Source organism: Salmo salar, chromosome ssa01 (assembly GCF_905237065.1).
Source record: "Salmo salar chromosome ssa01, Ssal_v3.1, whole genome shotgun sequence".
Lineage (NCBI taxonomy): Eukaryota > Metazoa > Chordata > Actinopteri > Salmoniformes > Salmonidae > Salmo > Salmo salar.
The window spans coordinates 145995434-146008906 of NC_059442.1; the positions used below are offsets into that span (position 1 = coordinate 145995434).

The 13473-nt window shown below is 43.0% G+C and overlaps 1 long non-coding RNA gene across 1 annotated transcript; it reads right to left on the minus strand.

Annotated features, from left to right (window-relative positions):
- Nucleotides 1-969: 969 nt before the first annotated feature.
- Nucleotides 970-4440, minus strand: LOC123726132 (uncharacterized). The gene is made up of 4 exons (XR_006758456.1): nt 4265-4440; nt 3854-4025; nt 2951-3126; nt 970-2590 (listed from the first exon to the last, which is right to left on the minus strand). It is a non-coding gene; the product is annotated as an uncharacterized lncRNA (long non-coding RNA).
- Nucleotides 4441-13473: the final 9033 nt, after the last annotated feature.

The following is a 13473-nucleotide window of genomic DNA, read 5'->3' on the forward strand; positions in this document are numbered from 1 at the left end:
AATAAAAAACGTATTCCAGCTGGAAATCTTTGCCACTGGGTGTGTGTGTGTGTGTAGGCTACCTGCACCTCCACACTGAAGCATAGGTTACTGTAGCCTCCTGACAACGTTACATAGGTTACTGTAGCCTCCTGACAACGTTACATAGATTACTGTAGCCTCCTGACAACGTTACATAGGTTACTGTAGCCTCCTGACAACGTTACATAGGTTACTGTAGCCTCCTGACAACGTTACATAGGTTACTGTAGCCTCCTGACAACGTTACATAGGTTACTGTAGCCTCCTGACAACGTTACATAGGTTACTGTAGCCTCCTGACAACGTTACATAGGTTACTGTAGCCTCCTGACAACGTTACACAGGTTACTGTAGCCTCCTGACAACGTTACATAGGTTACTGTAGCCTCCTGACAACGTTACATAGGTTACTGTAGCCTCCTGACAACGTTACATAGGTTACTGTAGCCTCCTGACAACGTTACATAGGTTACTGTAGCCTCCTGACAACGTTACATAGATTACTGTAGCCTCCTGACAACGTTACATAGGTTACTGTAGCCTCCTGACAACGTTACATAGGTTACTGTAGCCTCCTGACAACGTTACATAGGTTACTGTAGCCTCCTGACAACGTTACGTAGGTTACTGTAGCCTCCTGACAACGTTACATAGATTACTGTAGCCTCCTGACAACGTTACATAGGTTACTGTAGCCTCCTGACAACGTTACATAGGTTACTGTAGCCTCCTGACAACGTTACATAGATTACTGTAGCCTCCTGACAACGTTACATAGGTTACTGTAGCCTCCTGACAACGTTACATAGGTTACTGTAGCCTCCTGACAACGTTACATAGGTTACTGTAGCCTCCTGACAACGTTACATAGGTTACTGTAGCCTCCTGACAACGTTACATAGGTTACTGTAGCCTCCTGACAACGTTACATAGGTTAGTGTAGCCTACTGACAACGTTACATAGGTTACTGTAGCCTCCTGACAACGTTACGTAGCTTACTGTAGCCTCCTGACAACGTTACATAGGTTACTGTAGCCTCCTGACAACGTTACATAGGTTACTGTAGCCTCCTGACAACGTTACATAGATTACTGTAGCCTCCTGACAACGTTACATAGGCTACTGTAGCCTCCTGACAACGTTACATAGGTTACTGTAGCCTCCTGACAACGTTACATAGGTTACTGTAGCCTCCTGACAACGTTACATAGGTTACTGTAGCCTCCTGACAACGTTACATAGATTACTGTAGCCTCCTGACAACGTTACAAGCATGATTCAAAAATTAGGGAGAGATGTTTAAAAGAATGTATTAACTTTTTTCAATGCTAGTTAAGGATACCATAGTTATCACGTTATCATTGGATTTATGAGCTACAAAAAGGTAAGACATGTTTTTAATTCTACTGCTCATCTGAGCTACGGTCCAACGTTAAACCAACTCTGAAGTTCAAAGACGTTCAAAGTTCCTCCATAGAAAGTAAATACTTTCTTAACACTTATTTTTCTTAAAACGGCATTGTTGGTTAAGGGCATGTAAGTACGCATTTCACTGTAAGGTCTACTACACCTGTTGTATTCGCCACACGTGACAAATACAATTTGATTTGATTTAGGCAACTATAATTAGGAACAAAACAGGGAAGGAGTTTAGATAGGCAACTAGGGACAATGTAAGGGCAAGGTACAGAGCTGTGTGTGTGTGTGAGAGAGAGAGTGTGAGGAATGTGATGTGAGGTTCCGTGAGAATTACAGCCAAGTCACTGACTGGAGAGAGGGAAGGAGTAGGAGAGTAGCTCACCTCACTGTGGCCATCTGGTGGAAGGGACTGGGTGCTGCAGGAGTCAGGTGACTGCTCTCAGAGCCCACATCTCTGGTGAGATGATCCTGTCCTATTCCACACAGAGGGTTTGAGAGACAAGTTACTCTTGCTGGTTTAGAAGATATTGCTGAATTGTCAAGATAAATGAACAACATTCTTATTATTCAACATTATTATTCATATGCATAGACCTATACACTTTTCCCCCACTTACTAGCTCTGACTTTGCTGATAGCTACTTTATTGAGGAAAAATGTACTTACTATGCCTATGATATGTGGTTGTCCCACCTAGCTATGGATAAGAGTGTCAGTTAAATTATTAAAAAGTAAAAATTCAGATATTTCTTTGTTGGTTGAACATGTTTTGGAAACAAGTTAGATGCAATTACATTGTGTTTTCAGTCATGACTGTGTCTTTCACAGCAGACACCAGATAGGTGAATAAGCAGTCAAAAATGTAATGGAAGCTTGATACAGTCTCTCAAGTAATTGACCTGAGATGACACTCTCCTGGTCCCAGGCTGCAGTTTGGAGCCCCTCCTCTCTGACGCAGTACTCTCCCCCAGACTGGTGAGGCTGCTGCCACAAGACTTCCTGACCTCTGACCTCTTGCTGTCATTGGCAGGCGAGCCATGAAATGCAGTGGATTGGCTGAGGTCCTTAGGGGAACAAAGAACTGATTTGCTGGTCCTTGGTCTTGCCATTGGGATGAATGTAGCGTCCTTCTGACCTAGCATTGGCTGTCTGAAAACAAATGATAGAGTATTAAAAAAATAATACATTTCAGGAGCTGGGTAAGAGTTTATGATCAGCATTTAGAGGCAGTGTTGTCCTGGGTCGAATTCATTAGTGCACAGTCTGCACACCGTAGCAAAACGTTTTGCAACGTAAAACCACAACAAGTGCTTCTACACCTGCATTGTTTTCTGTTTGGGGGTTTAGGCTAGGTTTCTGTACAGCACTTTGATATATCAGCTGATGTAAGAAGGGCTATATAAATACATTTGATTTAGATAGTCACTCTCTGTTTCAGCCCGTTTGCATCCGTTTGGTTCAGTTTGGTTCCTAGTGAATACAACCCTGGTGCAGTGAGTTCAGACTCACCTCTGAGGGAGACTTGTGTGGCCCTCCTCCCTCCTCCCTCCTGGTCCCTGGGTGTGGTCCCTCTCTTGTCCCCTCACCGCCTGCATGTGTGGCTTCTTCTCCTGCATCAGGAGAGTCATGGTCTCCCTCTGTCAGATCCAGGTCTAGCAGTCTGGGCACCTCCCTGAAACTGGTAACTGGAAGAGACAGAGCCTTTGGATGTGGTATTTACAAGCAAACTGATATTGACATTACTACTATATTGATCAATTGGCTACTTTAGAATACTTCTGTTCAACATATACAGACAAGACTTCTTTAAAAGGATAGTTCACCCAAATTACAAAATTATATATTTCCTTACTCTGTAAGTGGTCTATGGACAAGGTAAGACAGCAATCCATGCTTTGGTTTTGTTTACCTGGCCACTGTGTCCAAATGCTAATTTCTTATAATTTTTGTCCAAAAACAAATGCAAGTCCATATCCCAAATTTTTTTTTTCTCCAAATCTCAAAGAGTCTAAAATTGGTGGAGTCTTACTGGTACATCAGCAAGCTGAAGTCTCTCTCTACACGTTTGTGTTTGTGACCTAAAGGATGGAGGAGAAGGGACGGCAGTGCCTCCTCCTCTCCCATCCCTCCCTCCACTCCCTCGCTCTCTCCGCTAGCCGAGCTAACACCCCCCCCCCCCGACTCCCCAGGGAGAGGTAACACTGGGCTCTGGAGAGAGAGCTAGTGAGAGAGAGAAAGACAGAGAGATAGGGAGAGAGAGAGAAAGAGAGATAGTGAAAGAGAGAAAGAGAAAGAGAGAGTAAGCAAGACAGAGGTTAACACTCTTCGAAAGGCAGGCCTCCATTCTGTGAGATAGTATAGAATAGTGAATAATCTAATGTAGTTTCTTCAGTAGCTGTGTTGTCATGGTACCTCAGGGAGTGGCATGTGCTTGCTGCCCCCTGCTGGCATGGAGTAGGAGGTGGGGTAAGGCGGTAGAGTGGGAGGGGCCTCTGAGGTGGGTCAGTCCTGTTCAGTCTGCTCCAGCTGCTCTTTGAGCTCCTCCAAGCGCATCCCACACTGGAATATACGGCCCTCCAACTCCCTATCACACACACACACACACACACACACACACACACACACACACACACACACACACACACACACACACACACACACACACACACACACACACACACACTTGAATGTTCTCATTCCCACCATATGGAACAGTTTACACAGCATGTTCTAATAGACCCTTTCTATAATAGTTGGCTATTTAGCACTTGGAGATGCTCCTCTATTTGCAAGACTCATGGGAGATAAATATCAGAACAATACCTCCATCTGCTCAAACGGTTTGAGTTTCCCTCTCCTCAGGAGCTCTTCAAATGTCTGCACCTGGTGGAGGAATCTGTCAGTCTGCTTTGAGAGAGCCCTCTCCAACTCCAGGGCCCAGGCTTCTGGAGGAAGAGGAGGCCGTTGAGGAGGGACGGACAGGGGAGATTCCACCAGGTCCTTTAGTGTGAAGTGAAAATAGGTTTGCACTAAAGGACAATTGAAATGTGTGAAGAATTGTTGAATGATTTATTTATTAGGATCCCCATTGGCTGTTGCTCATGCAGCAGCTACTCTTGCTTGCATCCACACATGAGAGGCAGAATCAACTGTCAAAGGAGTGTAAGAACATATTTAAACAAAGCAATAGCTGTGTCCCAAATTTTATCTGGGTCCCCAATGTTAGCCTATTACCCATAGGGCTCTTTTCAAAAGTAGTACACTATAAAGGGATTAAGGTGCCATTTGGGATGCATAAAGTCATTCAAAGATGACTGTTAGTACCTTGGTGGGCAGCCTGTTCATTCAGGTGAATGGAGCCTGAGCTGAGCTCTACCCTCTGAGCTTGGGGAAAGGTTAAGGTCATGACTTTTTAACCTTCATGGAGCACACCTGATTGGACAGCGTGACTGCAATTGGGAGGGTCAGAGTAGAGGCCCATCTGGAGAGAGAGACAAAACCACAGAGAGAAACAGGTGTCAAATCAATGAGATTTATGCCACCTAAACATAAATTAGGTAAACGATAGGCTACATTTGTTTGAGTCATAAGCTGTAGGGACAGAGGCAGGGATTTAAATAAAGACCTTGATAGTTATGCTATCTTGGAGGAGATATGCTTTTCAAAATAGAAAAGTCTGAAGTCTATGGGGTGGCTCTAGCCTCTGTATAATCTATGTGTATGTGTATCCATTACATCCTCCATTTTGTGGAGAGGTTTTATCACAACCCCCCTCAGACTCAGTCTCAGGATGATAGAACTTTGATTGGACAGAGTGGGTTAGTTAGTGATGGCTGTGGCTGAAGCTGACTGCCCCTCTCTGGTAAGCCCTTGAGACAGTAAATCACAGTGACCTCTGCTTAACCTCCCAGAGTGTCTGTGTAGCACCATCTCAACAAACACACCTGCCATGACTACCCAGTTCCCACCGAACAGAATGGAGAATAGGCTAACTGTCAGAAACAGCCATTTAATCATTTTCATACAAGCACATATTGGGCTGTGTTCGATAAAGGATTAGGATTGAATTGGCCTTCCCTGCATTTCTACACTACTATGTCTCCAGAAGGAGGAGAGAGACTGATGGCTGTGTGCTTGTGTGGGTAAGGAGAAGAGTAGGAGAGGCTACGCTGATATGACATAGTATTAAGAGTAGAGTGTTGTGCAGCTGGAGAAGGAATATGGGACAGAGGACAGGAGGAAGGAATACTCCTCCTAGATCCACATTCGATACGATGTGTGCGAGCCTTAGTTTCCACTTCAAATCAATGACTAGGCTATTACCAACATTAATGAGGCAAGAGACTGTGAATGTCCAAGACTATGAAAACAAACTGTCACTACACTGTCCATCTGAAGAGGACTCCCCTACAGGGCTCTGAAATCAATGACGTCATTTCCTGTTTCCTTGACTGTGTCACGAGGGCAAAATCAATGCATGCGATTGTTCTAATGTGAACCGCAGGGTCACTTGACTGTATCCCACATGACAGGATGGGTCTATTTAGTGTGTGTCTAGTATTGGGGTTAGAGAGAAATGAAGACCTACCAACCAAATCGCAAAAGCTAAGTGGTGTTGTTAACCATCTAACCAAATAGTAAACTGTGATACACAGGCAGCATTTAAAGAAGTTCTAGTAATAATGCAGTGTGCTAGAATTTGTTTCTTATTTTATAGCTTTTTGAGCTACATGAGAACCCAACTTTCCTTGGGTTCTACCACCACAAACTCTGTTTGCTACTGTCTTTTTACAACTCCCTTTCCATAACATACTTTGAGAGTGTAATTCTTTCATTTGACCCAAAATACCAATGTGGCTCTTCAGAGGTGCTGAGAATAGTCCAACAACAACAGAGGCTGGTGTATTTCTTCAGTAGGTAGTGTATTGTACATGCAGGGTGCCCTCTGAAACAAGCTGTGTCCTAAATGGCATCCTATATCCTATAGTGCACTACTTTTGACCAGAGCCTTGAATGGGAATAGGGTGCATTTAGGATGTTTAAACAGGCTATAATCATACAGTCCACTGGAGTGCCCCACCCATCTGTTTTGTGTTGTCTTTCATATGGACTGCATTCAGATGCAGAGCAGAGAGAAAAAGATTTGGCATAGGCCCTCAGATCCTCAAAAAGTTATACAGCTGCACCATTGAGAGCATTTTGACTGGCTGCATCACTGTTTGGTATGGAAACTGCCTGGCATTCAACCGCAAGGCACTGCAGCGGGTCATGCATACGGCCCAGTACATCACCCTTTTTACACAAACCTTTTTTTGACTCATAACATACGCTGCTGCTACTTTTTACTATCTATTACTTTATTCATAGTTACATGTGTATATCTACCTCAATTACCTCATACATCTGCACATCGACTCGGTACTAGTACACCGTGTATATAGCCAAGTTATCATTACTCATTGTCATTTATTATTAATTGTATTATTACGGTTTACTTTTCTATTATTTCCTTTCTCTCTGCATTGTCGGGAAGGGCCTGTAAGCAAGCATTTCACTGTTAGTCTACACCTGTTGTTTATGAAGCATGTGACCAATACAATGTGATTTTCTCATTGTGATCAAAAAGGCAGAACTGATCCTAGATCAGCACTTATACTGAGATGCTTGATACATACAGCCCCTGGACCTTAAACAGAAAACTCTGTCTATGTCCAATTGCTCAATGGAAGTTTTGTAGCACATACAGGTATTGTGATGACACACCTGTGTGCTGACAATGATGACACACCTGTGTGCTGACAAATACCGACCTGTTTCAATACACAGAGGCAATATCCCTGATCTTACCTGTGCACATATTATTAGACACGTAATTTCCGGCCACAACTTGTAGACTTGTTTACGTGCTGCTGTGCGTTTTGTTGCCAACCTTACTTTGCTACCTGCCAAATTTACGGTTTTTACTTGTTAATTACGGTTAATATTTTTTGATTTTCCTCGCTCTACTTTTTTTCATTCAACTTTTTCACCTCCACCAGCCGAAGCTAAGTAGTAACATTAACATGATGCCTTCTAATTGCAGTCGCTGTACTTATAATATACAGGAGAATGATCGCCTTAAGGCGAGGATAGCTGTGCTGCAAGCCCAACTTCAGATGCAATCGTTAGGCAAGGGTCATTTAAGTGTAGGAAAGGATGAAATAGCATCTGTGCCTACAGTAAGTTCAGAGAGTAGTATAAATCCCCTCGCACGGTCCCCGCAGCCGGACAACTTTCTCATGGCTTCTGAAAGGAAATGCTGTAGGAATGCTCAACCAGTGTCGCTCATTCAGCCGACAGAAACGTTCAACCGGTTCTCCCAATTAAGCAGCGAGTCGGAGTCAGAGGCCGAGCCTTCTCTGGTCTCTACTCCTCCCGTTACAGGGTCTGAGACGCCGAAGCCTCCCACCATTAGCTCTGACAAATTGAAAACCCTAGTCATTGGCGACTCCATTACCCGCAGTATTAGACTTAAAACAAATCATCCAGCGATCATACACTGTTTACCAGGGGGCAGGGCTACCAACGTTAAGGCTAATCTGAAGATGGTGCTGGCTAAAGCTGAAACTGGTGTCATGACGTTGGCCTCTTTTGGTACAGGGAGGACAGTTGACCCCTCCCTTTTGCACCCAATCCACCCTGTGTGTAAAGGGTCGTAAAAACTCTAAAATTCCAGGAGAGTCTCTGGCCACATGGCCCATAGAGAGACACAGGAAATTCTTCCAACTCATAGAATTGGAGAGCCAAGCAACATTTTGTGTTCTGGAGAAGGTATGGAAGATTGGTGAAGAATCCAGCTACGAACTGATCCGCTTGGTACAATTTTGTGATACTCAGAAGAGACAATATAGCCATATTACCATAAAACTGTTTATATAATAGACTCAGCTTAAGACTTGCATCATATGGGTGTATGGAATGTATTAATAAGGATAAAGCTTTTGTAAGACATTGAGATGCTATTGTACTGATGTAATGTGATAGAATTGTATTTCTGTAACCAAATCTAACTCAGTCATAGGCACGTCCCCAGGGACCCATACAGGACCAGGCGTCATTTGACAAGCTGTTCTATCAAATCAAAATCAAATTTATTTTTATATAGCCCTTCGTACATCAGCTGATATTCTCAAAGTGCTGTACAGAAACCCAGCCTAAAACCCCAAACAGCAAGCAAAGCATGTGAAAGAAGCACGGTGGCTAGGAAAAACTCCCTAGGAAAAACTCCCTAGAAAGGCCAAAAACCTAGGAAGAAACCTAGAGAGGAACCAGGCTATGAGGGGTGGCCAGTCCTCTTCTGGCTGTGCAGGGTGGATATTATAACAGAACATAGTCAAGATGTTAAAATGTTAAAATGTTCATAAATGACCAGCATGGTCAAATAATAATAATCATAGTAGTTATCGAGGGTGCAACAAGCACGTCCGGTGAACAGGTCAGGGTTCCATAGCCGCAGGCAGAACAGTTGAAACTGGAGCAGCAGCACGGCCAGGTGGACTGGGGACAGCAAGGAGTCATCATACCAGGTAGTCCTGAGGCATGGTCCTAGGGCTCAGGTCCTCCGAGAGAAAGACAGAAAGAGAGAAAGAGAGAATTAGAGAGAGCATATTTAAATACACACAGGACACCGGATAAGACAAGAGAAATACTCCAGATGTAACAGACTGACCCTAGCCCCCGACACATAAACTACTGCAGCATAAATACTGGAGGCTGAGACAGGAGGGATCAGAAGACACTGTGGCCCCATCCGATGATACCCCGGACAGGGCCAAACAGGCAGGATATAACCCCACCCACTTTGCCAAAGCACAGCCCCCACACCACTAGAGGGATGTCTCCAACCACCAACTTACCGTCCTAAGACAAGGCCGAGTATAGCCCACAACGATCTCCGCCATGGCACAACCCAAGGGGGGGCGCCAACCCAGACAGGAAGACCACGTCAGTGACTCAACCCACTCAAGTGACGCACCCCTCCCATGGACGGCATGGAAGAACACCAGTAGGCCAGTGACTCAGCCCCTGTAAAAGGGTTAGAGGCAGAGAATCCCAGTGGAAAGAGGGGAACCGGCAAGGCAGAGACAGCAAGGGCGGTTCGTTGCTCCAGCCTTTCCGTTCACCTTCACACTCCTGGGCCAGACTATACTTAATCATAGGACCTACTGAAGAGATAAGTCTTCAGTAAAGACTTAAAGGTTGAGACTGAGTCTGCGTCTCTCACATTGGTAGGCAGACCATTCCATAAAAATGGAGCTCTATAGGAGAAAGCCCTACCTCCAGCCGTTTGCTTAGAAATTCTAGGGACAATTAGGAGGCCTGCGTCTTGTGACCGTAGCGTACGTGTAGGTATGTAGGGCAGGACCAAATCGGAAAGATAGGTAGGAGCAAGCCCATGTAATGCTTTGTAGGTTAGCAGTAAAACCTTGAAATCAGCCCTTGCCTTAACATGAAGCCAGTGTAGGGAGGCTAGCACTGGAGTAATATGATCAAATTTTTTGGTTCTAGTCAGGATTCTAGCAGCCGTATTTAGCACTAACTGAAGTTTATTTAGTGCTTTAACCGGGTAGCCGGAAAGTAGAGCATTGCAGTAGTCCAGCCTAGAAGTAACAAAAGCATGGATTAATTTTTCAGCGTCATTTTTGGACAGAAAATTTCTGATTTTTGCAATGTTACGTAGATGGAAAAAAGCTGTCCTTGAAACAGTCTTGATATGTTCTTCAAAAGAGAGATCAGGGTCCAGAGTAACACCGAGGTCCTTCACAGTTTTATTTGAGACGACTGTACAACCATCCTGATTAATTGTCAGATTCAACAGAAGATCTCTTTGTTTCTTGGGACCTAGAACAAGCATCTCTGTTTTGTCCGAGTTTAAAAGTAGAAAGTTTGCAGACATCCACTTCTTTATGTCTGAAACACAGGCTTCTAGCGAGAGCAATTTTGGGGCTTCACCATGTTTCATTGAAATGTACAGCTGTGTGTCGTCCGCATAGCAGTGAAATTTAACATTATGTTTTCGAATGACATCCCCAAGAGGTAAAATATATAGTGAAAACAATAGTGGTCCTAAAACGGAACCTTGAGGAACACCGAAATTTACAATTGATTTGTCAGAAGACAAACCATTCACAGAGACAAACTGATATCTTTCCGACAGATAAGATCTAAACCAGGCCAGAACTTGTCCATGTAGACCAATGTTCTATGGGCACTATAAAACACCCCCTGATTTACATTTCCCCAGACCAGGCCTACACTCCGTTGGCTAATAGGTTTTACCTTCCAATTCCTCTACTGAAAGTGAACCATACCACGTGGTTAACTTTTAGACTATTGATACTGACAGAATAAGAACAAGTCAAAGACTTTCCTCTACTGAAAGTGAACCATACCACGTGGTTAACTTTTAGACTATTGATACTGACAGAATAAGAACAAGTCTTTGATATTAATTATTAGTCTGCAGCTAAGTAAATTATATCATTGAACGCGAAGACCAACGAAACAACCATTCGATGACGACATTAATGAATGTCGCTTTGAAAGATCCATTCTAACCGAGAGAGAGACTCTCCATCAGAACTACTCTCCAACAAGAATCAGAACGACACACTGAGCGTAAATATATATTGATTGCAATTGTTCCCGAATGAGTGAGCCTTCAATTGTCAATTGTTAATATTAATGAACTCTGTGTGCCACAGCTGACCTTTTATGATCCATTGTTCAACAGGCCGACCTGCCTGTTTAGCCCACAAGGGCACATTCCTCTACCAATCCTCTGTGATGATAGTTGCTGTTTGTATGTTTTTCTGTTAATTACTTAGTGTAGTAAATAAATGATTTTAAGACAATTGATGTATGGATGATTTTAGTAAAGACTGGGTTCGTGCAGATACAACAATTTACGACGTTTGGAATGAGACTGGACTAGAGGTAAAATACACCATTGAAACTAGAAGATAATCGGCCTATACTATAATAGAATATAATATTATAGTACAGGAAAGTTTATATTAGGAAAATTATAGCTTTGTAATCTGAATATTCTCCTTGGTGCCCCGATCTCCTAGTTAATTACAATTAAACGATTAATCAGTTTAATCGCGTGATAATAATTACAGGGAGCTAATTGATAAACATATCTTCCGTTTAATGGTACCCCCAAAGACACGACATTTGGAGCCCCCGTGCGAGGAATCTAAGATAGAATTGGACTTTGCTGTGAAATTCTATATGTTAATTGTGCAAACAGAATTGTACAAACAGCCTGCTATGTAAACAAAGTGATTGTGCATTTTCCATTGAGAGAAGCTATTTAGAGTAGGTCCGGTCTTATGTCGATAGCAGTGAGGATTAAATTCCAGATTTAGTCCGTTAGGCCAAACGGTACTATTTCTGTCGGTCAATATTAACTTCTAGAGTAAGGTTAGAAATTCGAAGTTAACTGTCCGGTAAACCGAGCCGAATAATTTGCCTACCGCACTAAGACAGTGTGGGCAGACCGTATGCGTATTTTGTATTTAAGTACCGTGTCGCTCCGGTCAGCATAAACGACAGCAGAATATGCTGTCGATTAAGGTGAGACGTCACTAGAAAACCCACCCTTTTCTATTTTGGTGCTTGGAAGGATACTCCTGAACCAAGTAGCAATAGCTTAGCATTACGGGTAAGCTAACAGAGAGGGAACATTTTACCCTCCACCGTAACACGTTTAAAATTTCTCCGCTAGCGCGACGGAAGTCCGACCTTTGTACTTCCGTTTAATTTCAGCATTCTGCACCCTGGTGGTGAAGAATTGCCAGTACATCTCTAGGGGAAATTCAAACGTGGAGCACGGTAACATATCCAGACAATCACAATTGACTGGATATGACGTCTCATTCAATTTAACTAACAAGTGAAATTGCCAGATTTACCTTTTCAAGTGGATCTTTCAAATAAGATCCAAAATTGATTGGGCGTCTACAATGAGACATGATTAACTTTTTCCAAACTTAACTTAGATGAAGCAATGCTCTCAGGTTAATTGAAAGTTAATTCCCAGATAGCCTATACAGGTTTGATATATCATAAATAGATTAATCAGTAAAATCTGCTTTAGCAAGGCACAGTCAGTAAAACCCCTTTACTGACGTTCAGCCCCAGGGAGAAGCGTACCCTAGTGGTGAAGGGTCCCAACATTTGAACTACGGTTTACACTTATGATATCCAATCAATGGAGATTGCATGGATTATCGTCTCATTCAATTTATTTAGTTAAATTGTCGAACATACCTTTCTAGGTTCTTCCAATTAAATGAGACAACTTAAACTTTGCATATTAACCGGGATGAAGCAACCTCTCAGGTAATTCAAGTTTAATACCCAGATAGCCTACCCAGGTAGGACTAATCATTGGCATTGATTAATTCAATTTGCTTTTGGCAAATTCATTCACGTCCAACTTCCACAGTACTGTACAGTACTGATGGTTCATTAACGTCTATAAATAGATTAAAATTGTCTTTGCAGTTTTCCACATTCCAAAACCAAATTTTGGAAAATTAGGAAAAACATTTTTTCTTTTCAAATGTTCTAATAATGTGCAAGCTATCAGAGGGGGTGGTTCCCACTCGCCCGCTAATTAGTGAACCTCCACCCGTAAATGGATTGATCTCTGACCTCAGCAGCGATAACAACCCTAATTATGCCATTAGTGGAAAAGCAGACAACAATGTTTTCCAAAATCAACCATCGGGCGCAGGCCTCGTAAAGGTTCTCTCCAGTCTAGCTCTGATGTCTTGCCATCCGAGATTGCCATCTGTCCAATACCGCAGTGCACAGCTGAAGCACGAGCAGGTAACGGTAGACATAAAGGGACAGGTGGAGAGAACCGGGAAACCAATGACAAATGCAGAAAAGGGAAAAATTCTGCTAGCTATGGAACTGCGTTTGAAAACTGAACAATTAAATGTAATTGCAAAAACGTATGACGATGAACAAGCACAAGC